Source organism: Centropristis striata, chromosome 3, assembly GCF_030273125.1.
Source record: "Centropristis striata isolate RG_2023a ecotype Rhode Island chromosome 3, C.striata_1.0, whole genome shotgun sequence".
NCBI classification, from domain to species: domain Eukaryota; kingdom Metazoa; phylum Chordata; class Actinopteri; order Perciformes; family Serranidae; genus Centropristis; species Centropristis striata.
In genome coordinates, this window is record NC_081519.1 from 4,004,353 (window position 1) to 4,030,894 (window position 26,542).

At 34.9% G+C, this 26,542-nt stretch overlaps 1 protein-coding gene across 1 annotated transcript in view; it reads right to left on the reverse strand.

The window, feature by feature from the left end:
• Positions 1–26,542, reverse strand: part of ptprt (protein tyrosine phosphatase receptor type T) — a 555,356-nt gene that overhangs the window by 136,365 nt on the left and 392,449 nt on the right. The gene's annotated exons all lie outside the window — the stretch shown is intronic.

Genomic DNA, 26,542 nt, shown 5'->3' on the forward strand with positions numbered 1-26,542 from the left:
CAAACAATCACACGTGTAAGAGCACAAACACAAGCACAGGAAGACAGCAACACACACACAAACATGTATATTTACACTGTAAAAAATGTCTGTAGATTTTACGCTGAAAAACTGCAAAAACATGACAGTAAAAGACTGTAAAATGATAAATATATCAGCCAAAACAGTTTTTTTTTTTTTTTTTACATTTTTTACATTACTCCATTGTAAACTACACTGTAATATGTATTTAATGTAATATAAATGCATGCCATCACTTTAATTTTTGCATTTATGTTTTGTAAAAATACTTTTTCTCACTTTTAAATGTATTAAACACCATCTCTCTAACAACAATATACTGTAATATTTAATGGTAAAATCTTTTTAAATGGTAAATTCTAATTGATGCAGCATTTATAAAGTATTTTCTTGTCAATTAGATGGCAGAACAGTGTTTCTTTTTATGGAAAAACCTATTTATACAGTAAAAAATAGAATAAAGTTGCAATCTTAAACATGAAATCAACAGTGCTAATATCATTTTACTGCAGTATTTGAAAAAGTTGCACCGTATTTATTACGGTAAAGTTCTGGCAATCACAGCTGCTGTTTTTTTTACTGTAAAAACAACAGGTTTTTTTTTTACAGTGTACACAAACAGACACATATAAGTGTGTAAATCCACATGCAGCACTCAAACACACACACACATATATCAAAAAATACTGTCAGGATGATTTATGTTGAGAAGAAAAATATCTTTTCATCATGCAAATGGCCATACGGAGAGGAAAACAGTGTTTTTATGCATTGCAGCATTAAAAAGTGCATTTTTTTGCATTTTACCACCTATTTAAAGAGTCTCACATAAATGTTGGCAGCCGTATTGATGCTTTGAACAATTCATATTGTAAATGTTGAACATATTGACTCTAGTTTTCCTTCATTAGTAACAAGAACCGAGGCATAATTATTGGAGTTTATAACTAAAAACAAAGAGCTAATGAGCATGCATCATCATTCACAGTTGGCAAACTAAAAGCTGCATAAATACCCAGTATAGTGACTCATGTGAAATGTTTATTAATATTGTGTAGTTCTGTATGAAGCACCAGACACCAGTGTCAGTTGTTCAGTAGAACAAAGCTTACAGATCACCAAATGACCAACATGCTGCTCCTCGGTAACCTGCCTCCTTCTTCTCCAGCCAGCAGAGAGAGAGAGCAGCGCTCACAGGTGGTTTAGTTCAATATGTGATAATTAATCTGACTTTGAGGTTTGTGCAATTTAGAATCTAAACTGACACGGATTTCGCTACAATGCAAGTTAATGACAGTCATATCCCGTGGCTATTCCAACATACAAAGTGATTATGTACATTCACTGAGTGAATATTTAGGAAATAAAACATATATTTCTCGCTAGAAATGTGATCAAAATCTATTTTTATGCAGAAACTAAGTCAAAATATTGATTTTTTCACTAAAAATGAGAGAACTGTCCGCCATGTTTTTTGTTCTGACCGCTGGGACCTTGAAAGTCACGTGACTTGGAACAAACCAATAGGAACAAATATCCATGGAATAGCCACGGGATATGACTGTCATTAACTTGCATTGTAGCGAAATCCGTGTCAGTTTCACAGAAATTTGAGCGATTCCGTGGCTATTCCACGGATTTTGAGTTAAGCGAATCCGTGGCTATTTCACAGATTCCTGTGAGACCAGGTTCGTCAGTTCCCACCTGGCTCATAAAGGCAGCGTATCGAGCCAGCTGTAACACGCGAGATAACGAGAACACACTATAATCCTGAACGTACGGGAGACCGCGAGATCCCGTGATAAACTGTGTGTATAAAGTAAACAACAACAACACCAAACAGCTTACTTTGCTTCCCCGATGTGGAAGATCTGTTGATCTGACCATCTATCCTTATAAAAAGAATATGTTATGTCATAAATGATTGTATGCTGTTCCACTTCAACAATCAAATTAGCTTTTGGCTGCATGAACTGCGTATTTTATTTTGAAAGGAGCACAATTTTGACAGGATTTTGTATTTTTATCTCGTTAACGATTTCAGTCAATGCAAGAAGTTGTCAGTTTTTCCGTTATGCAGTATTTGTTTTCTGCTTCAAGCCCAGCATCACGGATAAATCCGTGGTGCTGTCCATGGTGCTGAAGTAGCAGACACATTTGTACTTGTACTTTCCTCTCAGTCCCACTCTTGGACCTCTAATAATCTCTAAACTATCGACTATGAATTCTCAATGATATACTATATTGTAGCCTATACTCTCAAGAGTAGTGATCGAAGTGACAAGTCACGATGTGGAGTCGTGGAAGAGTGAGAGGACCACCTGGAAAACCTCTTGAATTTCTTATTTTAACCAAAAAAAAAAAAAAAAAAGCTTATCTGATCTGTTTAAACAGTTCTTCAACCAGCTTTTTCTGCCACCACACAACAGAAAGTTCTGTTTTCTGCATCAAAATCTCCAACCTAAACAACAGAATACACTCTAGACTATATAGAGTATTTGTTGGATTAATGTTTCCTATGTAGACGTTTTTTGTCATTTTGTGTCTTTTTTTGTCATTTTGTGTGTTTTTTGGTCACTTTGTGTCTTTTTTTGTCATTTTGTGTCTTTTGTGGTCATTTTGTGTCTTTTTTTGATCATTTTGGGGTCGATTTGTGTCTTTTTTGGTCAATTTGTGTCTTTTTGTGGTCATTTTTTGTCATTTTGTGTCTTTTTCTGATCATTTTGTGTCATAAAATATAAAAAATATATAAATGCACAGACAGAGAGGTGTTTTAGTTGTCTGCTTCATTATTTGTCCAAAATTCGTTGTATCAACTGAGTTTATATGATCTGAACTATACGTGGAGATTCTGTTCAGTGAGACAACATGCATGTCAGATTGTGGGTCGCGACTCAAAAAGCTTGACAACTATCGGCTTATATAATGACAATAAAGGCTTTTTGATTCGATTTGATATGAAAAAATGACTCATATTCTAAGTAACTCATGGTAGGACACCATAATTAATGCCAAAAGATGTTAGAAATTAATGAAATGGGTAGATTTTTTTTTCCCTCTAGAGCAATTAAAGCAAAGAAAGGACAGGATAATAGAGAGTGGTGAGAGGTTAAGGACTAGAGTAACGTGTAGCGGACATATTTAAAGGTAAATGTAGCTGTGGAGAGCTGATTAGAAGTCTCCTGAGAGTTGTTGTATCCTCTGGATTTTTATTTCTCCTCCATTTACAGTTCACGTGTCACAACTCCCATCTGTTGGCCATTTTGGCTATTTTCACTTCTACCTGAACCTTTAGTTTTTAGTCCACTGAGACACCAGATGGCAGAAGTGACAGCAAGTCATTACAGTGTGACATGGACCGCTGGATTCACTGGAGCTAAAGTAGAAACGCCATGAAGCAGCTTTTACCTGTCTCGTCCTGCACTGTGAAAAATGTCTGTAGATTTTACGGTGAAAAACTGTTAAAACATGACAGTAAAAGACCGTAAAATGCAACACCATAAATGTAGACATCAGCAAAAAACACAATTTTTTACTTTTTAAATTTTTAAAAAATATATTACCCCACTGTAGAATACTCTTGCACCGTGTTTGTAGCAAAAATATACTGTGATATACATACAAGCCATCATTTTTGCATTTATTTTTTGTAAAAATACTTTTTCTCACTGTTAAATGTACTAAACACCAAATCTCTAACAGAAATATACTGGGATATTTAATGGTAAAATCTTTCATTTATGCAGCATTTATGAAGTATTTTCTTGTCAATTATATGGCAGAACAGGGTTTATTTTGATGGAATTTTTTTTTTAATGGTAAAATATGGAATAAAATGGCAATCTGAAACGTGAAATCAACAGTGCTAATATAGTTTTACCGTAATATTGGAAAAAGTTGCACCGTATTTGTTACGGTAAAGTTCTGGCAACCACAGCTGCTGTTTTTTTTTACCATAAAAACAACAGGTTTTTTTTTTTACAGTGTACATTATTGGGAGTTTTCCACTTAGCTTCAGATATCTCAAACAATGTCAACTTTGCATTAAAGGTGACATAACTGATCAAACCAACAGTGCTAATATAGTTTTACCGTAATACTACAAAAAAGTTGCACCATATTTTTTATGGTAAAGTTCTGGCAACTACAGCTGTCGTTTTTTACCGTAAAAACAACATGTTTTTTAAAAATATAGTATATTAATACTTTTAGTTAATTTAGACCATGGGTCTCAAACTCGCGGCCCGCGGGCCAATTGCGGCCCTCATGATGATATTTTGTGACCCCCACCTTGATTTGAAAGTTTAATGTTAGTGCGGCCCCTTTAATTACTTTTTTTTGGTCATTTTGTATCTTTTTTAAATCATTTTGCGTCTTTTTTAGTAATTTCGTGTCTTTTTTTGGTCATTTGTGTCTTTTTTTTAAAAAAAATGCGTCTTTTTTTAGTAATTTTGTGCCTTTTTTGGTCATTTTGTGTCTTTTTTAAATAAATTTGCCTAATTTCTAGTAATTTTGTGCATTTTTTTGGGGGTCATTTTTACAGTGTGCATGTACAGAAACTCCTAAAAACTCAAAAAGGAGTCAGAAATGTTCTCCGGACTTAGTGACTTAGTGAAGTGATAATTAGTGTGAGTCATGTTAAGAGCAGTGTGACAGTTTGGCTGCTTTCAACAGCATAAAAAGAAGCCAGATGTGTTCTGCAGGACGTCACCTAGACTATGTACAGCTGGATCCATTCTATATTTCCAGACTGAACATGTCACAACAGGCCCCAAGGTTTGTCAAATTATAAAAGCTCCTTCAGAGGCAGCTAAAAATGCAGCCTTCTTTTCAATTTCAAACCCATCTGTCCTTCACAGCCTTCAGTATTCCACCGGCCCATTATGTAGAGACGTCTCTTTAAATGGGACATTCAGTCTACCCGCGTCAAACACACTGTTGATGGAATAACAGAAAAGTTTTGATTTACAGGTTGAGGAGGAGGAGCAGGAGGAGGAGGAGGAGCAGGAGGAGGAGGAGGAGGAGGACCATCAGTCCTGAGCCATGAGGTAATTTACCGGCACACTGAGCATTCACTGTTGATCTAGATCATGGGTCTCAAACTCGCGGCCCGAAGGCCAATAGCGGCCCTCGTGACGATATTTTGTGGCCCCCACCTTGATATGAAAGTTTAATGTCCTCTGGTAAAGCTGTCAGAGTTATAGTTTGGGCGTAGGACGCACAGATGTGCCACCAACACGCACCAACAGCCTCATTGGCTCCCATATTAAAAACGCAGGAAGATTTCGGAAAAAAGGAGATGTAACAGTTTTTTTAGATTGCTCTAACAAAGCTATTTTTTCATTTTTCTTAAAAGAAACCATATGTAGACGTTCAGGAAGAACTCAGGGCGCTCAAAGTGAAGTCGGATCAATGATAGGTATTATGGTTTTGCCAAAAATGCTTTCTGTTCGAGGCCAGAAATTCCAGTCCATCCACTTCTGTTATCACTGAGCTGGAACAGGTGTCAGTTAATTCTGTTGATTGCTTTGATCTGACACACACACACACACAAAGGTAACTTTATGTGATTTTCGCTACACACACACACACACACACAGACACATTTTGAGGTTAAATAGCATAGTTTGAAATCTCTGAAGAATCTCATCATAGTGTACACACACCGGCAGTAGCCCCCGTGGCCCTTTCAGAATTTCCCCAGAGGAAATTTTCTAGTTATTATTATTATTATTATTATTATTAATAATAATAATAATATGTTTTATTATTATTTTTGTCACTGTACAGCGACCTTGAGTGATACAAAAGGCGCCTATAAATAAAATGTATTATTGGATAACCTATGAATTTCCATGCATACTGCACTTTGGTGTTATGCAAAAATAGTTTTTGGCACTTTAATAAGACTGGAAAAGGATCATGAGTGTGACACTTGACTCTAAAACTTAATTAGGATGATTAGAAATTGAAAAAAACAAAATGAAATATATTAATATCTCATTTCTTTGTCAGTGGAGCAGACAATAACAGCTTTTTTTTTTCATGTCCACAAATATCGACTGAGACATCACAGACAAACTGGACGACGTGGAACATTTTCTATCAAACCATTTCAGTCTTTTATGTGAATTTTCCCACTGAGGATAACAGAAATATGTCTTGATCCACTTGTAAACCAGCAGGCTGCAAAGTATGATGTAAACCTTGAAGAAGAGTTCACCTTTAAAGCTTTGGGTTGATCTGAGAAACCCGAGGAGAGTCAATAAGCACAGCGAGCTTCCTCTACTTCCTCAATCGCTCTTAATGGTTTTTATATTATCATAATGCATCTCTAGGTCCCTGATGATGCGCTGCAGCTCACTGTGGAGACGCTCTGCTGTCTGTCTGGATTTTATTAGGCAGCTTTTAATTCATGTTCTTTCTTTTAATTCAATTTGTCATTTTGTGTCTTTTTTAGTTTTTTTGTGTCTTTTTTGGTCATTTTGTGTCTGTTGTTGTGTCTTTTTTTAGTTATTTTGTGTCTTTTTTTGTCATTTTGTCTCTTTTTTGCGTCTTCTATGTCTTTCATGGTCATTTTGTGTCTTTTTTTCGACTCATTTTGTGTCTTTTTGTGTCTTTTTTAGTATTTTTGTGTCTTTTTTGCTCTTTATGTGTCTGTTGTTGTGTCTTTTTTTTGTTATTTTGTGTCTTTTTTTGTCATTTTATTTCTCTTTTAATAATTTTGTGTCTTGTTTTGTCATTTTGTTTCTTTTTTTTGATCATTTTGATACTGCCTCGAGCGGCCCCCAGGTAATTTGAGTTGAGACCCCTGGTTTAGATAGGTCTCATCGATGTGAACTGGCACAACTAAATAACTCAAAATCTGAAGTCCTAAGAAAAATAAATCAATATAATATATCAAAAATAATAAGCCTTACAAGTGTTAAACTTTCCTAAATGTTTTTGCCTTTTATTAATAACACCAGGACACTTCAGTGAGCGGTGAGTGTCCTGCCCGGCCCACCAAGGAAGCAGGTTCCTCACAGGGTTTCCTGCCTGCTGTGCTTTTTCAAATGACCATCAAATATCACCACTAATAAGAGTATCAGTTACGGATCATCTTCTAATAATTCATCTCCAGTTGAGTCACTTAAAAACCATCTCACAGTCAACAGAAAAACAGAAAAACCTCCTCCAGAATCCACCAACACGTTCTTTAACTCACTTAAAGTGTCTGACATCCAGTCACGAATGGCACACAGTGGGCTGTGTGTGTGTGTGTGTGTGTGTGTGTGTGTTTGTGTGTGTGTGTGTGTTCTAGTACTTCCTACATAGTGAGGACCGGAACACGTTTTTAACCAACAGAGTGAGGACTTTTTTTTTTATTTCAGACTTTGTTTTAAGGGTTAAAGGTTACATGATAATGATAATTAACTGAAACTGTATTGTGTGGTTACAAAACTAACTAAAATTATAGTGAAAATGTCCTTCGTTTTGTCAACTTTTTTATGCATAATGAAGATGGATAAGACAAAGGAGATAAAAGGGAAAATTTACTGTGACCTCTTCTAACTCTATGGAGTCTTGGACTATTTTGTCCATTTTTGAATCCTTTTCATGTCTTTTTTGTGTCTTTTTTGTGTCTTTTTGGTCATTATGTGTCTGTTGTTGTGTCTTTTTTTAGTTATTTTGTGTCTTTTTTTTGTCATTTTGTCTCTTTTTTGTCATTTTGTGTCTTCTGTGTCTTTCATGGTCATTTTGTGTCTTTTTTTTCCTCGTCATTTTGTGTCTTTTTGTGTCTTTTTTGGTCTTTTTTGTGTCTTCTTTTGACGTCATAAAGAAGTCCTGCTCCAGCGCTTTCGTGGACTCCAGAGGGTTAATTTCCCACCCAACAAATACCCCATTACAAAAAAATAAAACTAATAAAAACTAAAGCATTTTAAAAAAAAATAAATACAAAACTAAAAGTAGCAAACTCACTCTAAAAACTCATTAAAAACAACTGAATTTGAAAACAAAAATTCATAACAAAATTAAAACTAAAACTAATGAAAAATCCAAAACTATTATAACCTTGCAAGGGAATTCACTATTTCAATGAGGGTCCTCACAAAGATAGAAGTACAAGAATGTGTGTGTGTGATGTGTGTGTGTGTGTGTACAGAAGTGCTAGCTGTAATGCAGGCGTGTGTGTGTTTGTTTCTGTGAGCAAACACTTGATCTTCTCCAAGGCTGTAAGTACGGCATGTGCAGGACGTGCAGTGTGTGTGTGTGTGTGTGTGTGTGTGTGTGTGTGTGTGTGTGTGTGTACACGTGTCTGTTGTATTTGGCTGTTGATGCACGCTGGCCGGTGAGTGGGTGTGTTTCTCGGTGACCTATCACGAAGCCGCCTAATACGCCTGCTTACATGTGTCTCTGAGAAACTGCTTCATCCTGCACAGTCACACCGACATCAGAATAACAAAAAAAAACTATTTTCCTTTGCCGCATTAATCACGTCTTCCATACAATGACTCATCAAATGTTTCTCCACCAAGGTTATAACAGTTTGGGATTTTTAAGTTTCTGTTTTATCATGCATCCATTCTCGTCCGCTTATCCACGGCCGGGTCGCGGGGGCAGCAGGCTAAGCCAGCCAGTTTTAGTTTTAGTGAGTTTTAATGAGTTTTTAGAGTGAGTATGCTAGTTTTAGTTTACTTTTTATTAGTTTTAGAAGAAATGTTAGATTCAAAGAAGTCATAATAAATTTTGCCTTTATTTCCTTCGATGCTGGATTTTATATTAAATATATGTTATAACAGTTTTGGATTTTCATCAGTTTTAGTCTTAAGTTTGTTGTGAATTTTTGTTTTCAAATTCAGTTAGTTTTTATTAGTTTTTAGAGTGAGTTTGCTAGTTTTAGTTCAGTATTTATTTTTTGGATAATGCTTAGTTTTAGTTTAGTTTTTATTAGTTTTAGTGTTAGTTTTAGTTTTTTTGTAATGGGGTATTTGTTGGGTGCCAGATAGTAGTAATAGTATAGATAATAGTAGAAAGTCACAATAAATGTTTCCTTTATTTCCTTTATTTCCTTTGTCTGATCCATCTCAGCCTCAAAAAGTTTCATTCATTCATTATCCTTAACCGCTTATTGCAGGGGAATGCTTTAATTATTAATCTTCAATGTTCAAAATAATAAAAAATAAAGAAAACCAGTGAATCAGAAGGTGTGTCCAACCTTTTGACTGGTACTGTAAATGTTTCTTAAGTCCCTATTTTATTTTTTAAATACCTAAAACTTCTAGAAATGCACGTTTCTTCTTAATGCATGTAACTCTGGTGGAGAAAATGAGGCCTGAACATGCAGTTGATGGTTGTGACTGTTGGCTCTGTGAGGTGAATCTTAGATCACAAGTTAAATACAAAGACTGGCCTTGGCTGGATTGTGATAACACCTGGACTCCTGCATCCTTCTCCCTGCAAAACCTCCGTTTTTGTTCCACCCCATAAAAAGAAACATTACTGCCTGAGCTGCAATAACTGTTGGCATTGGATGTAAATCAGAACTGCAGAATCATCCAATGTGAACAGAATTCCTCTGGAGACTGGGCTGCTGTCCATGTGTGTGTGAGTGTGTGCCTGTGCAGATTATACACTGTAAAAAAAAATCTGTTTAATTTACGGTAAAATACCAGCAGCTGGAGTCACATTAAAATAAGCCAGCAATACTTGGGACGAGCACATTTTAGTGGATAGAAAAGGCTTTTGAAATATCATTCAAACTACATGCAACTAAAATCTCAATTGGAGCCAATATTTTAGGTAAAAACTCACCATGCACTGTAAAAAAAAATTTAATTTACGGTAAAATACCAGCAGCTGTGGTTGCCAGAACTTCACCGTAAAAAATACAGTGAGTAGCTTTCCTACACTGTAAAAAATGTTTGTAAAATTAGAGTGCAACTCTGTCAAATTGCATCAGAAATATGGCGTAAAATTTAAAATTGTAGATCACTGTAGTAGACGCTTTTAATCACCGTAAATCAAGGAATAGTACCAAACTTTTAAACTGTAGAGAAAACACAGTTTCACTGTAAAAATAATATAACATTTTCATGTAAAATTTATGTAAAATTACCATGATGTCACAAGGACACAATTACCCTAAAAATAACGCGACCTTTCAGTCTAAATTACAGTTTTTGCTGATATTTACATTTAAATTTGTCACATGCTTACGCGCATGTGTGTGTGCGTGTATCTGTAACTGTAATCGCAATCAGATCAAAGCAATCAACAGAATTAACTGACACCAACTGCCGAATGTTCAGGAACAGAGGTGGACAGACTGGAATTTCTGGCCTCGAACAGAAAGCATTTTTGGTAAAACCATAATACCTATCATTGATCCGACTTCACTTTGAGCGTCCTGAGTTTCTATCTGAACGTCTACATATGTTTTTGGTGAAGAAAAATGAAGAAATAGCTTTGTTAGAGCGATCTAAAAAAACTGTTACATCTCCCTTTTTCAGAAATCTTCCTGCGTTTTTAATATAGGAGCCAATGAGGCTGTTGGTGCGTGTTGGTGGAGCATCTGTGCGTCCTATGCCCAAACTATAACTCTGACAGCTTTACCAGAGGATTGTGATTGAGAAGACTAATTTTCCTACGTTTCTATGTATAAATTATTTCTGTAGAGTGGAATTTGCGGCCTGGAGCGCAGTTTTCAGATTTATTTTTTGACAGTTTTACCTCTCCCTCTACACTCTGGCGATGATGTCACACACTGTGGCACGAACATTCCGTGCAATACACACCCATTATAATCTCAGAATTTCTCCAAAAATGATCATGGTCATTGAACAGGGATTGATAAAAAACTATATGACCTATCGAAACGTGGATTAATACACCGATACACAAGACTTGTGTCTACTGTTTACAGTTTAAATGGAGTCTCTAGGTGAAATTATGCCGGAGAAGTAGACGTTTAAAAATCTCAAATTATTGTTCTTTTTCGCTCATTTTTTGTCGGCCGTCCCATTCACTTCAATGCAACATTTGCATTCTGTAGAGAAAAGTAATAGCACACCGATCCTGACCAAACTACTTTTGATATATAAGAAGAAAAAATCCACAGTATAACAGTAGTGCTCGGTGCGATCGCCCCGTGGCCCTGATTAGATTATAGCGTAAAGTTGAACACTTAAAATAAGAAATTAACCCCTAAAACAAGATCAAGAATAAATAAGGAAATGGTAGAAAGGGAGAAACAAGTGGTGGAGACTGTGAAAGAAAAGTGCAAGATGGAACAGGGGGAAAGTTTCTGTCGTGATAAATTCCCTCCATCAAGCCCAGATTTAGTTGAGCTCTACTGTTCACCACTTTACAGGCGACGGGGCCTCACAACCTTCTGTGTGATTGGAGCTTAGAGTGGCCATATTCCTGGCTATCTGACTGCACTTTGACAGAAAGTGGGCAGGAGACGAGGAGGAAGAGGAAGAGGAGGAGGAGGAGGAGGAGGAGGTGAGCAGAGAAAGGAAAGCCAAATGGAAAAGATGGAGAGAAAAGGGAATGCATGGAGAGAAGAAGGTGACAAACAATGCAGAGAAGCAGGTAGAAAGTACACTGTAAAAAAAAAATTCCGTTGCTTTTACAGAAAAAAAAAATGGCAACTGTGGTTACCAGAATAATTCTGAGGGTCACCAAATCATTTTGGAAGTCAGCTCTGTCTCCACTGTGTCAATAGTCTTTTTGGTAATTTAATGTCTTTTTTTGGTCATTTTGTGTTTTTGTTTTTTTTCATTTTGTGTCTTTTTTGGTCATTTTGTGTCTTTTTTTGCCTTTTTGTGTCTTTTCTGGTCATTTTGTGTCTTTTTTTCGATCATTTTGTGTCTTTTTTTCTTAATTTCATGTCTTTTTTTGGTAATTTTGTCTTTTTTTGAACCATTTTGTGTGTTTTTGTGGTCATTTTTTGTCATTTTGTGTCTTTTTGGTAAATTTGTGTATTTTTTTCGTCATTTTGTGTCATTTTTGTCATTTTGTGTCTTTTTTGGTCATTTTTTTGTCCTTTTGTGGTCAATTTGAGTGCTTTTATGCTTAATTTTTTTTGGTCATATTGTGTCTTTTTTTGGTCATTTTCTTACTTTTTTTGTTCATATTGTGTCTTTTTTGGTCATTTTCATTATTTTTTGTTCAATTTGTGTCTTTTTTGTTATTTTGTGTCTTTTTTGGTAATTTTGTGTCTTTTTTGTCATTTTGTGTCTTTTTTTTGGTAATTTTTTTGTCATTTTGTGGTCAATTTGAGTCCTTTTTTGCTTAATTTTATGTAATTTTTTGGTCATTTTGTGTCTTTTTGTGGTCATTTTTTGTCATTTTGTGTCTTTTTTGAACAATAAAAGAATAATTCTGCAAAAAATACAGAAATTATAATACTTGTTATATAATACTAATTAATAATACAGCTAATTTAACAGGATGATGCTGCTTTCATACTAATCATTTATGCAAAATTGACATGCAGATTTTGCTTATTGTGCATTGAATACCAGTAAATAAACATTCAGTTAATTATTTATTGTACACTGAATACCAGTCAAATTTACAAGTTGTTCTGTAAAGATGTTGACATATACTGTATTTTTTACGGAGATATTCTGTTCACCACTGCTGCCAGTTTTTTTCTGTAAAAACAACGGGACATTTTTACAGTGTGGAGGAAGAAAAGGCAGAAAGGTGTGAGGAGTGAGAGGAGAAAGGCCACCTCCTCCTCCTCCTCCTCCTCCTCCCTCCTCCTTCCCTATACCTTTACCTATCGCACATTCATCCTCCTAATGGACTCGTTTAAATGACAAATTTCTTGCATATTGTAAGTGGCAATGAGCACGACATAATCCTTCTTTAATGAATGCCACGGCGGCACTTCATTAAGCAGCGAGGTGATCCCGCTGGGTGCCGACCACGCTGACAATCAGCCACTACTTTCTGCCGTCGGCCATGTTAATTGCAGCCGTTTGATGTGTCGATAATGAATGATGCGCCGCGGATACGTTGTGTTTTTTTAAGGGGAGCTGAAAGCTTCTTGTGAGAGGAGACGGTTTCACTGAGAGACACCAGACGAGACGGACGGAATGAGACAGATCGAACTCTTAACTTCTTTAAAAAAAAAAACCTGCCTTATAAGTGTTGCTCATTTGATGTATTAGGTGTCAGGAGCACTTGAGGGGTTCATTTCCCAAATTCTTGATATCCAATTAAGGAAATTTATTACTGAAGTTCATCACTGAGTAATTCTAAAATGTAGAGGACAAAGTTTTCTGCATTACCTCTTTGTAAAAGTACCAGACTTTGTTTTCTATGTGCCATTGATGATCTGAATAATATGTTACTATTATTAAAGGTTGGCCTTTAAATCAACAGCCCAATGTTCAAGCCTTTGTTCTTGGTTTTTACACTGTAAAATTAAAAAATAAGGACATTGCTAATGTGGAAAATGACTTTTAAAGCTGGAAACATCTAAATAGAATATAAATATCTATTACATATTGTCCTGTGTTCCAGTAGCACACTGTGCTAATCCACAGTAGCTTGTTAAGCTAACTACTTAGCTAACTTCTTGGCTAGGTATTTAGCTAAGTAGCTTGTTAAGCTAACTGCTTCGCTAACTTCTTGGCTAAGTATTTACCTAAGTAGCTTGTTAAGCTAAATACTTAGCCAAGAAGTCAGCTAAGTAGTTAGCTAAGTAGCTTGTTAAGCTAATAACTTAGCTAACTTCTTGGCTAAGTTTTTAGCTAAGTAGCTTGTTAAGCTAACAACTTAGCTAACCTTTTATTTTTATTTAACCTTTATTTAACCAGGGAATATCCCATTGCGATTAAGAACCTCTTTTTCAAGGGAGCCCTGGAACTTCTTGGCTAAGTTTTTAGCTAAGTAGCTTGTTAAGCTAACTACTTAGCTAACTTCTTGGCTAAGTAGCTTGTTAAGCTAACTATTTAGCTAATTTCTTGGCTAAATCGTTAGCTTAGCAAGCTACTTAGCCAAGTAGTTAGCTATGTAATAATAAAAAAAGTTTTTTTCTTCATAAAGTATGAGAAGCAAGATGGAAATAATGATCTGTTGTTATCAAAAACAAGATATTTAAAGAGTACTTGGAATATTCAATCATAAAATAAGTTGATATCAAAAGACACAGGCACAGAAACACACAGCAGCATTAAATAACATGTGAGTGAATGAGGGTCATTTTTGACCCATGTTGTGCATCAAAGGGTTAAAATGATTATTTCTACCCTTGTCAATGTTTTTACTATATTTTTCGATTCATTTTGTAACTAATTTCATGAATGAAACAGTTTGTTTCATGGAAAACAACACAAACGTTTTCTTGGTGACCCCAAACTTTTGAGCGCTAGTGTATACTATACAAATAAATGATTAATAAACCATGCAAGCTTTGGTTGACACATAATGCCACCAGGAAGAGATGATGTTGCAGATTTGTTTCCTGCATTAAACAACCAATTGGTTTAAGAGTTAAAGAGTCTTTGGTTGACCAAAACCCTGCAGTTTAAAGATATAGAATGTATTATATAAATGGTGTTGTGGCTGTATAAGGCTACAAATGTGTAGTTGTGAATGAATGGAGCATGCAGCACCCATCCATCTTACACTACCACTATTGTTCCTTTTCCTTGAAAGTGATGCATGCAGACAGACTTTAGCATTTATTTGAGCAGAAGTCTGCTGAGCCAACAGAGGAACCTGAAGGCGTCCAATCAAACGAGGGAAACAACATTTGTTTCACTTGTCGAGGGATTGACACAACTCCCGTATTATGGCGAGAGAGCTCAAATATCCCCGAGCCATCCCAGCAGACAGACAGACAGACAGACAGACAGACAGATAGACAGTCAGACAGACAGACAGACAGACAGTCAGACAGACAGACAGACAGACAGACAGACAGTCAGTCAGTCACTTCAGCGTAGCTCCAGAGGAGGCTGCAGGCCAAGCCCAAACAAACTTTCATCTGTGTATCACAGGATTTAAAGGCAGAGCCAGCAAGGGAGGGAGAGATGGAGGGATAGAGAGAGAGAGAGAGAGAGAGAGAGAGAGAGAGAGAGAGAGAGAGAGAGAGAGAGAGAGAGTACAAACACACACACTGCAGGAGTCTTGCACGACTTTAAATCCCTCTCTCATCTAACAGTAAACATCCTTGGGCTATAGCTGTGTGTGTGTGTGTGTGTGTGTGTGTGTGAGAGTGAGTGTCTGTACATGTGTGTGTGTGTGTGTGTGTGTGTGTGTGCGTACGTGTCGAGTGTGTGTGTTTGTGTTTCCGTACATGTGTGTGTGCAGCTTCTTTTTGTTTTATGTTTGCCTGTTCTCTGTGTGTGTGTCTGTGTGTGTGTGTGTGTGTGTGTGTATGTGTGTGCGCGCATTTGTCTGTGTGTGTGTGTGTGTGTGTGTGTGCGCACGTGTGTGTGTGCGCACGCATGTGTGTGTGTGTGTGTGTTTCTGTACGTGTGTGCAGCTTCTTTTTTGTTTTGTGTTTGCCTGTTCTCTGTGTGTGTGTGTGTGTGTGTGTGTGTGTGTGTGTGTGTGTTTTGTTCTTCTATCAGATAAAAACATGACTCTTTTCTTTTGGGCTTGTCTTTCATTTTCGTGATCAATTTACTGCATGTTTGTTATTATATTATAACAGGATGATTTGTTTATGACTCAGTGTTTTAAATGTTTTTTTATGTATTTATTTCTGCTGTGAGGCATCTTGTAACCTTGTTGTTGTTTTTTTTATACTTTTGGAGGACCGCTGGACTTTCAATGCTGGTACCAATATTAATAATTGAACGAATAGAACTTTGGAAAGTTGTGATATTGATATACAGTCATGGAAAAAAATAAGACCGGCCTTTTTATTCCATCTAAATATCTAGACATTTTCCATTGTTTTCTTGATAATCACCAGAACTATCATCAATAAAACCGTGTTAAATCATGGTTAAATCATGTTATCAGTATATTTGTCCAAACAAATGCACCTTTAGTTGTACCATTAGAATGAAAATGAAAGAAAATGAGAGAAATTGAAGAAAACAAGGGTGGATTAATACTTTTTTCCATGACTGTTTTGTTTTTTTGTTGGTCATTTTGTGTCTTTTTTGGTCAATTGGTGTATATTTATTTCATTAATTTTGTGTAATTTTTTTTGTCATTTTTACATCTAGTTTTGTCATTTTGTGTCTTTTTTGGTCAATTTGTGTCTATTTCATTAATTTTGTGTAATTTTTTTGGTAATTTTTGCATCTATTTTTTGTCATTTTGTGTCATTTTTGGTCAATTTGTGTCTATTTCGATAATTTTGTTTCATATTTTGGTAATTTTTTAAACTATTTTTGGTCATTTTGTGTTTTTTTGGTCAACTTGTGTCTATTTAGATAATTTTGTGTCATTTTTTGGTCATTTTGTGTCTTTTTTGATCAATTTGTGTCGATTTCATTAATTTTGTGTCATTTTTTGGTCATTTCTGCATCTATTTTTTTGTCGCACAACATCAGCTAATGCTTGTGCAGCGCGTGTGTGTGTGTGCGCGCGCGTGTGTGTGTGTGTGTTTTAAGTGTTAGTGTAACGTGCATTGGGAGGACAGAGAAGTGCAGCAGTGTGCTTCACTTTTTTGCTGCAGAAACAAATTAAAGAGTGTGGACAAGCAGCAAACTGGGTTTTTGGGGCTGCCACCTTTCTAATTGTGTTGGTTTGTGGGTGTAAAGAAGTAATTTGCTGACGGGTCAAACAGCCTCGGGGCGGCTGGCTGCTTTAAGGAGCAGCGGTGGTCGTCATGTGATGACTGTTACGCTCAGGTAGGAGTTTGCTGCAGATTTGGAGGGAAATTTCCAGAAGCTTTGAAGACAGCTGGATTCTCAGACATTCTCTGCAGGGACGTGTAGGTGAGCTTGGGGCAACAGAGTGCATGTGTTTGTGCAGCTATGCTGGTGTGTGTGTGTGTGTGTGTGTGTGTACGTGCTTGTGCATGTATGAAGAGACAGCTATAATAGATCCTCATTAGAGTTGGTTAATAAGCAGGAAATGGCCACTTGGTGGAGGAGATAACAGTGAATTACATTGACCTTTTAGGGTGAGACACTTAAAGAGACGGACCGTGCAAACAATGCAGATGAAGTCCGACTGAAATCTCCCTTCACCCCCCGAAAAGAACTCCCACTTTAATATGTGGAGTGTTTTTAATAGGCTGCATGTCTGTCACATACTAACCCTGCACAGGAAGTTCAAGTTATTTGCTAAAACTACTGCTAAGTGGCCCTGGAGTCTATTTGTGTCTATTTCAATAGTTTTGTGTCATTTTTACATCTATTTTTGTGATTTCGTGTCTTTTTTGGTCAATTTGTGTCTATTTCGATCATTTATGTCATTTTTTGGTCATTTTTACATCTATTTTGGTCATTTTGTGTATTTTTTGGTCAATTTGTTTCCTTTTTGGTCAATTTTTGTCTATTTCAATCATTTTGTGTCATTTTTTTGTCATTTTTACATCTATTTTTTGTCATTTCGTATCTTTTTTGGTCAACTTGTGTGCATTTTGATAATTTTGTGTAATTTTTTGGCATGTCTGTCACATACTAAAGCTGCAAAGGAAGTTCAAGTTCTTTGCTAAAAACTACTGCTAAGTGGCCCTGGAGTCTATTTGTGTTTATTGCAATAGTTTTTTGTCATTTTGTGTCTTTTTTGATCGATTTTAGGATATTTCAATAATTTTGTGTCATTTTTTTGGTCATTTTTATATCTATTTTTGGTCATTTTTTGTCTATTTCGATAATTTGTGTCATTTTTTGGTCGTTTTCATAGCTATTTCTTGTCATTTCGTGTCTTTTTTGATGGATTTTTGTCTATTTCAATAATTTTGTGGCATTTTTTGGTAATTTGTATATCTATTTTTGTCATTTTGTGTCTTTTTTGGTCAATTTGTGTCTATTTCGATAATTTTGTGTAATTTTTTTGTTATTTTTGCATCTATTTTTTGTCATTTTGTGTCTTTTTTGTTCGATTTTTGTCTATTTTGATCATTTGTGTCATTTTTTTGGTCATTTTTATATCTATTTTTTGTCATTTTGTGTCTTTTTTTGGTCAATTTGTGTCTATTTCGATATTTTTTGTGATAAAAACACCAAATTTGGAACATATATAGCTTAATATATTTGGGAAAAAAACTGGATATTTCGCCATCACATATTCGCATTCTGATGACCATGGCCGGCAATTTTCCAAAATGGCGGCCAGCTGTTACAAGTAGACAGAACCTGGGCCGCCTCCAAGCTGTTGTACACATGTTTACAACACCATAAATATTAATTACATAAACGTTCAAGTGAAAATGTGTTTTTTGACAATATAAAACAATAACAAATTAAAGAAAATGCAACAAAATGGGGAGATTGCCTCTGCATGTTATTGTAATAAATGAACTCCTTGGCGTTTCGATGTTCAGCACATTGGACTCATGGGGCTGTAGCGGGTTTAATTTTCTCATCATATCTATCTTATGAAACTATCTTATGAAAAAAGATCTAAGGAATCCATTGGTACAAAGCATGCCAGGATATCATATCGGGAAGTTGATGTTATACGGTGTAAAGGGAGCCTATTTTAAAAATGGCTGTCACGGCAACCACACTGCAAAAAAAGAAAAGTTGGGTGAACTCAAAATTTCAAGGCAACAAACTTTGATAAAATTTTAAGTTGGACAATTAAACTAGATATTTTAAGTTTTGTTTTTGAGTTTGCTCAACTCTGAATTCAGATTTTTGTCAACTCAACTGTAAGTTGTACTTACATTATTACATTATTTACATTATAAGTTATAATAACTTTTAATCCTTACTTCTGCTAACTTCTGCAATGTGCTGAATTGGCACGATTGTAACGCCGCTATGAATGTCAGCTAATGTTGCGACCACAATTTTGAGTTAGCTTTGATACGCTAATGGCTACTCTTGTAGCTGTAACAAGCAGCGCCGCTAGCATCAGTTAGCCGCTAGCATCAGTTAGCTGCTAGCATCAGTTAGCCGATAGCATCGGTTAGCCGCTAGCTTTCGCTAATGAATGAATTTCACCGCTTTCCCGCATTTCACATCAAAGAAATAAGAGTTATCAGAACTATTGTCCCTTGTTGTGAACCCAAACTTAAAGATATAAGTAACAACAACTCACCAACTTGTTTTTGAGCAGACAACTGGCTTCCTTTGTTGTGCTAACTTACATTATTGCTCTAAATGTCAATAATTTATATTTCCAAGTTTTACCAACTTAAATCACTGTTTTAGGCCAAAAAATACAAGTTGGCTTTTTTGCAGTGCAGGGTCTGAGTTTGTGATGGCCTAATATCCAGTTTTGTTCCCAATATATTTATCAACACATCTGCCAAATTTGGTGCTTTTACCACAAAATGAACAATTGGTATGATATATTAAGCTATGCCGCCCCACTAGAGAGCTGTGGAGTGCACATATCTCCATGAGGTCCACCTGCAGGTTTTTTTTGCAGCTATACACACATTAATTCTCCAACATCCTCATATCTCCAATTCAATCCTGTCTGATATGGTTCATATCTTGTCTCTGATTGGAAAAAGAAACTTATTAAATAGTAGCCATGGAAGAGAAGCAGTCGTTTCCGGGGACTGTTTGAGCCTCACAGAGTAAAGTTGAGAATTTAAAAAAAAGAAAAACATCGGTGTTGACTTAAAATGCACGTCCTTCCAGGCTGAATGAGGTTATAAAACTGATTTGAATAGAAATATGGGTGCTGTATTTGGATCGTTTTGTAGAATAAATCGTTTTTTCGAGCTGCTGAAACTGTCAGTTCTTGTATTTTACAGCACAACAGCGTGGGCTTCGCTGTACCACTCAAATAAATTCATATTTCTTAAGAGTTATTATTTATTGCCATCTGCTAAATGACATAGTGTGCCCGCAGGCAGCTGTATTTGTCTAGCAGGCATGTCAGAGTTGTGCAGGTGATGCTGTAGACCTTTTTCATAATGCACTGTAAGTATCTGCTCGAGTTGATTGGCAGAATAAATGTGGTTTCTACGACGGCCAGAGGAAGTTTTTTTTTTTTTTTTTTTTTCTTCCAGCATGTTGTCAGTGTATCTGCAGGGGTTTTGAGTATTTAAAGAGACACATTTGTACATTTTTTTAAAGTCAAAAAAAGGATGCAAGAAAAGAAAAACAACATAAATCAGAATAGGAAACAAATAATGGGTTGAAAAATGAGTTATTCCTGATGTGAAATCTCTACTTACAGGTAATAAGAGTAGGAATAAGCATGTCTTCTGAAGCATGGTGAGGTGAGGCCGATGATGACAACAGAGCAAAACCCAGAAGAAGGACAAACACATTGGATTAGTTCATGGTTTGGATGAAAAATTATTTGAAACTGAGAGACTGGTAGCACTTTATATCAGGGAACACATATTCAACATTAATTAGCTGCTTATTAGCATGCAAATAAGTCACATATTGGCTCTTAAGTAGTCATTATTAAGTAGTTATTAATGCCTTATTCTGCATGGCCTTATTATACAACCAGTAAGACATTAACTAAGAGTTTTCCCTCAATAACCGCAGAATTATTGATTATTAGTAGTAAGTAAGGAAGTTGTTGTATATGAGCTATGATATTAACCCTTTATCATGCAACTATATTTGGTAACTTCAGGTAATATTTCGAAAAAAAAGTTGCAAATTTACTAGATGAAAGTGACAAATCGACAAGAAAAAAGTCGCAGATTTAAGAGATCTAAAGTATCAAATCTGCGCTAAAAAAGTCGCAGATTTACGAGAAAAAAAGTGGGAAAAAAGCAATTTTTTTCTCCCAGATTCACCACTTTAAATCTCATAAATCTACGCATTTTTTTCTCATGTATTTGCCACTTTAATCTGGTAAACTTTTTTCTCAAAATATTATTTTCGGATGTTTTTTTTACACATTCTGGCTGTATGTAATATCCTCCAATATTCTCTAGGGTTGAAATTTGGAATTTGCAATGTCTGTAGATTTTACGGTGAAAAACTGCTAAACCATGACAGTAATATATAAAATGATAAATGAGTTAATTCAGTTTCAGTAACAATGAAACACTGTAAATGTACTCCACTGTAAAATACACTGTAATATGTATTTAATGTAATATATATACAAGCCACCACTGTAATTTTTGCAAAAAGACAAAAGTATTTTGTAAAAAAATACTTTTTCTCACTGTTAAATGTACTAAACTCCATATCTCTAACAGAAATATACTGTAATATTTAATGGTAAAATCTTTCATTTATGCGTTTTCACTTATAGTAAAAGTAATTTTAGTAAAGTATTTTCTGATCAATTATATGGCAGAACAGCGTTTCTTTTGATGGAAAAACTTTTTATTTATACGGTAAAATATGGAATAAAATGGCAATCTTAAACGTGAAATCAACAGTGCTGATATCTTTTTACCATAATATAAAAAAAAAAAGTTGCACCGTATTTATTATGGTAACGTTCTGGCAACAACATCTGCCAATTTATTTTTTTTACCATAAAAACAACAGGTTTTTTTTTACAGTGTAGGGATGGAAATAATTAATCGATGATGGATTAATGGTCATGAAGAATTTGGTCGATCACATGGAATTTTTAATCGATCTGTGTATTTTTTTTTATTTGAATTGGATGAATATTGGTACGTTACCAATCATTACTCCACACAGTGGGTCAATTTGTAGAGTAATGATTATAATACATTATAATCTACAAAAAATGAGAAATAAATAACTACAATTAAGCAAAAACAGGCTTGAAACAAGTCAAATTATCTGCCAGTGCAGAAAGTAAATGTTTCTTTGTAAGAATTCTTTAAGTAAGTAAAAATATCTAGACACTGGAAAAAACCAATGATGTCTTAAAATAATATATACTTATTATACTTATTATACTTAATTAATAAATAATTAATAATAATAATAATAATAAATTATAACTTAATTATTACTTAATATACTTATTTTGAGCAATTGTCGCTTGAAAAGCCCAACTGTAGTAACATTAAAATAAGCCAGAAATACTTGAAACTAGCACGTTTTTCCTCATTTCAGTATCTGTGGGTAGATACTGGTGGTAGAAAATGCTTTTGAAATAGCATTTAAACTACATGCACTGCAAAAAACACGAAGCTTACAAAGTATTTTCTTCTTATATCTAGCAATAATATCTTAATTATCTTGTTTTGAGTATAATTTATCTACTGACCATAGCTTTATGTGCTTATTTATTCATTATTATTATTATTATTATTATTATTATTATTATTATGTGCTTATTTAATTATCTTATTGGTTAAAGCACATAATATAATCCTTTTTCATGCTTTTCAATCTATTCAACTGTTGAATATGATGAGTTTTTACCTAAAATATTGGTTTCAGTTGAGAGTTTTAGTTGCATGTAGCACCAAAACGTGCTCGTTTCAAGTATTTCTGGCTTATTTTAATGTTACTACAGTCGGGCTTTTCAAGCCACAATTGCTCAAAATAAGTATATTTGGATTTATTTCAAGACAATGTTGGTTTTTCCAGTGCCTAGATATTTTTATTTACTTAAAGAATTCTTACAAAGAAACATTTACTTTCTGCACTGGCAGATAATTTGACTTGTTTTGAGTATGCATTTATTTTTGCTTAATTCTAGTTATTTATTTATTTATTATGTTTTGTCAGTTGGTTTTTGCAGTGTGCAACTAAAACTCTCAACTGGAACCAACATTTTAGGTAAAAACTCACCATATTCAACAGTTGAATAGATTGAAAAGCATGAAAAAGCTCACAGTGTCAATCCTAAAAACAAGTCTGAAATCCCTGTGAAGAGGTTATTCACTCATTTTAGTTACAAAAAGACACATGTTCTTATAATAAGCACATAAAGCTATGGTCAGTAGGTAAATTATACTCAAAACTAGATAATTAAGATACTATTGCTAGATAGAAGAAGAAAATACTTGGTAAGCTTCATGTTTTTGCAGTGTACCAATCCTCATCCAAACTGTCTTTTTAATTTAGAATTTCCTGTTTAGTAGTTGTGACTGAACGCCAAGGAGAATAAATAGGAAATTCTAAATTAAAAAGACAGTTTGGATGAGGATTGGTACACTGCAGGAGAATAAATCGTTTTTTTTTTTTTTACAATGTTTTAAAGTGCTCAACAGAATAAAAAAAATAAAAAAATGTGTTTTCTACAGTTTAAAAAGGAGCCACCAGTCGTTTTTACATGGTTTCGTTCACCGCTATATAGAGATTATAAAGTCCATACATACATACATAAGTAAAGCATATTAACCCTTTATCAGGCAAAGAACTATATTTGGTAACTTCAGGTAATATTTCGAGAAAAAAGTTGAAAATTTACTAGATTAAAGTGGCAAATCTGCGCAAAAAAAGTCGCAGATTTACGAGAAAAAAGTGGGAAAAAAGCAAATTTTTTCTCCCAGATTCACCACTTTAACCCTTAATAGGACACTCATTGAAATACTTGCAAATTCCAAATTTCAACCCTAGAGAATACTGGAGGATACTACATACTGCCAGAATGTATAAAAAAAACATACGAAAATAATATTTTCAGAAAAAAGTTTACCAGATTAAAGTGGCAAATGTATGAGAAAAAATGTGTAGATTTGATTAGAAGTGGTGAATCTGCGAGAAAAAAGTTGCTTTTTTCCCACTTTTTTCCTCGTAAATCTGCGACTTTTTTAGTGCAGATTCGCCACTTTAAATCTCTTAAATCTGCGACTTTTTTCTTGTAGATTTGCCACTTTAATCTAGTAAATTTGCAACTTTTTTCTCGAAATATTACCTGAAGTTACCAAATATAGTTCTTTGCATGATAAAGGGTTAAGATCATAACTCATATGCAACAACTTCCTTACTTTCTACTAATAAGCAATAATTCTGAGGTTATTGAGGGAAAACTCTTAGTTAATGTCTTACTGGTTGTATAATAAGACCATGCAGAACAAGGCATTAATAACTACTTAATAATGACTAATTTCGAGCCAATATGTTACTTATTTGCATGCTAATAAGCAGCTAATTAATGCTGAATATGTGTTCCCTGATATAAAGTGTTACCTGTTTTTCTTCTTCTCCACCTGTCGATCTGACTGTTCTGTCTGCTTCTCTGTTTCTTGTCCTCATATGAAAACTGGTTAAATATTTTGCTGTCTATCATCTTTGTCTCTCTGGATTTGTTTCATAAAGCTTTTACAGACGCTGAGTGGTTGCCAGTTGTCAGTCTGACAGTTTGACATATATCTAGTTGTCTAGTCGGCCATGTGTTGGGTTTCTCTTTTTGCTGCCTGTCGGGTCAAAACGTGGGTAAATATTTAAAATAAGACAAGCAAGACTTTGGTCTCTGTGAATCAGCTGTGATGTGTTCAGTAGTCAATCAAATAAATTAGAGGTAATAAGGAGCTCTACGGCTTGTGAAATGATCATTGCACTCACTGAAAATTATGCTTTTTTTATACACGGTAGACTGACCTGTTGGTTAACTTTTAAGAGATGAAAACACAGACGTCATATTCAACCTGGTCTCACAGGAATCCGTGAAATAGCCACGGATTTACTTAACTCAAAATCCGTGGAATAGCCACGGAATCACTCAAATTTCCGTGAAACTGACACGGATTTCGCTACAATGCAAGTTAATGACAGTCATATCCTGTGGCTATTCCAACATACAAAGTGATTATGTACATTCACTGAGTGAATATTTAGAAAATAAAACATATATTTCTCGCTAGAAATGTGATCAAAATCCATTTTTATGCAGAAACTAAGTCAACATATTTATTTTTTTCACTAAAAATGAGAGAACTGTCCGCCATGTTTTTTGTTCTGACCGCTGGGACCTTGAAAGTCACGTGACTTGGAACAAACCAATAGGAACAAATATCCATGGAATAGCCACGGGATATGACTGTCATTAACTTGCATTGTAGCGAAATCCGTGTCAGTTTCACGGAAATTTGAGTGATTCCGTGGCTATTCCACGGATTTGGAGTTAAGCGAATCCGTGGCTAATTCACGGATTCCTGTGAGACCAGGTTGGAATATTTGTGCGTCATTCACTTCATGCCCATTGCTTTTTTATATTTGTCATATAATTGGTACTATTCAAAATCAGAAAAACAACATGACAACAATAAAAACACGATAAGAGGTTTTAAATATACACTAAGGAATGAGAAGAAACCAAAGAAACAAACTCACCAAAGGAATCAAGGGGAAGTTTTTGGACCAAAAAACTATTAGATCAACCTTGTTTTCTTCAATTTCTTGTTCATTTTAATGCCTGGTACAACTAAAGATACATTTGTTTGGACAAATATAACGATAACAACAAAAATAGCTGACAAGAGTTTAATTTAAGAGCTGATATCTAGACATTTAACATAGTTTTCTTTGTAAATATTTTGGTTATTATCAATAAAAACATGTTAAATGTCTAGATATCAGCTCTTAAATTAAACTCTTATTAGTTATTTTTGTTGTTATCATTATATTTGTCCAAATAAATGTACTATTAGTTGTACCAGGCATTAAAATGAAATGAAATAAAATGAACAAGAAATTGAAGAAGTCATTTTGTGTCCTCTTTGGTGAATTTGTGTATATTTTGATAATTTTGTGTGTTTTTTTGGTCATTTCTACATTTATTTTTTGTAATTTTCTGTCTTTTTTTGGTCAATTTGGGTCTATTTCTGTAATTTTGTGTCATTTTTTTGGTCATTGGAGAAATGGAGGAATACCAAGATGACACAATTATCCTTAAAGTAATGGGATTATTCAGTATAAATTACAGTTTTTGCTGATATTTACATTTACACGGTCAAGTTCTGGCAACCACAGCTGCTGGTATTTTAGCGTGAATTAAACAGATTTTTTTTTTACAGTGTAGCTGATAATAAATGAATGCTTCAGTTGAGACTGTAGGGAAAAAAATAAGGCAAAAATAATTTAAAATTAAAAATAAAAGGTGCACATCTGATGCCTCCATCACCAACAGGCTGGCCCATAGACGGCTATGAGATGAGGAGTGATAGAAAAAAGAGCAAAAGATAGAAGATGGAAGTTTGGTGGAGGAACGGATGGAAGCAGAGATGATTCTTCAGTTCATTGATTCGATTTAAAAAGGGCTCATTCACACAAAATATATGATTAATATAACTAAAATATGATTTTTAGATTGAGATATCTGTGCAATGTGTTTGTTAAAGTTCTCTCTGGAGGTAAAGTAGTTGCAGAGAGGGTGCAAAAATTAATAAATAATAAAAACCAAGAAAACCTGACCAATGTCTCATTCATCCATATATGTGTGTGTGTGTGTGTGTGTGTGTGTGTGTGTCTGTGTGTGTCTGTGTCTGTGTGTGTGTGTGTGTGTGTGTGTGTGTGTGTGTGCTGTAACTCTGTAATGGCTTGTTGGCAACTTTTCCCCCTGGCATGCACCCTTCATC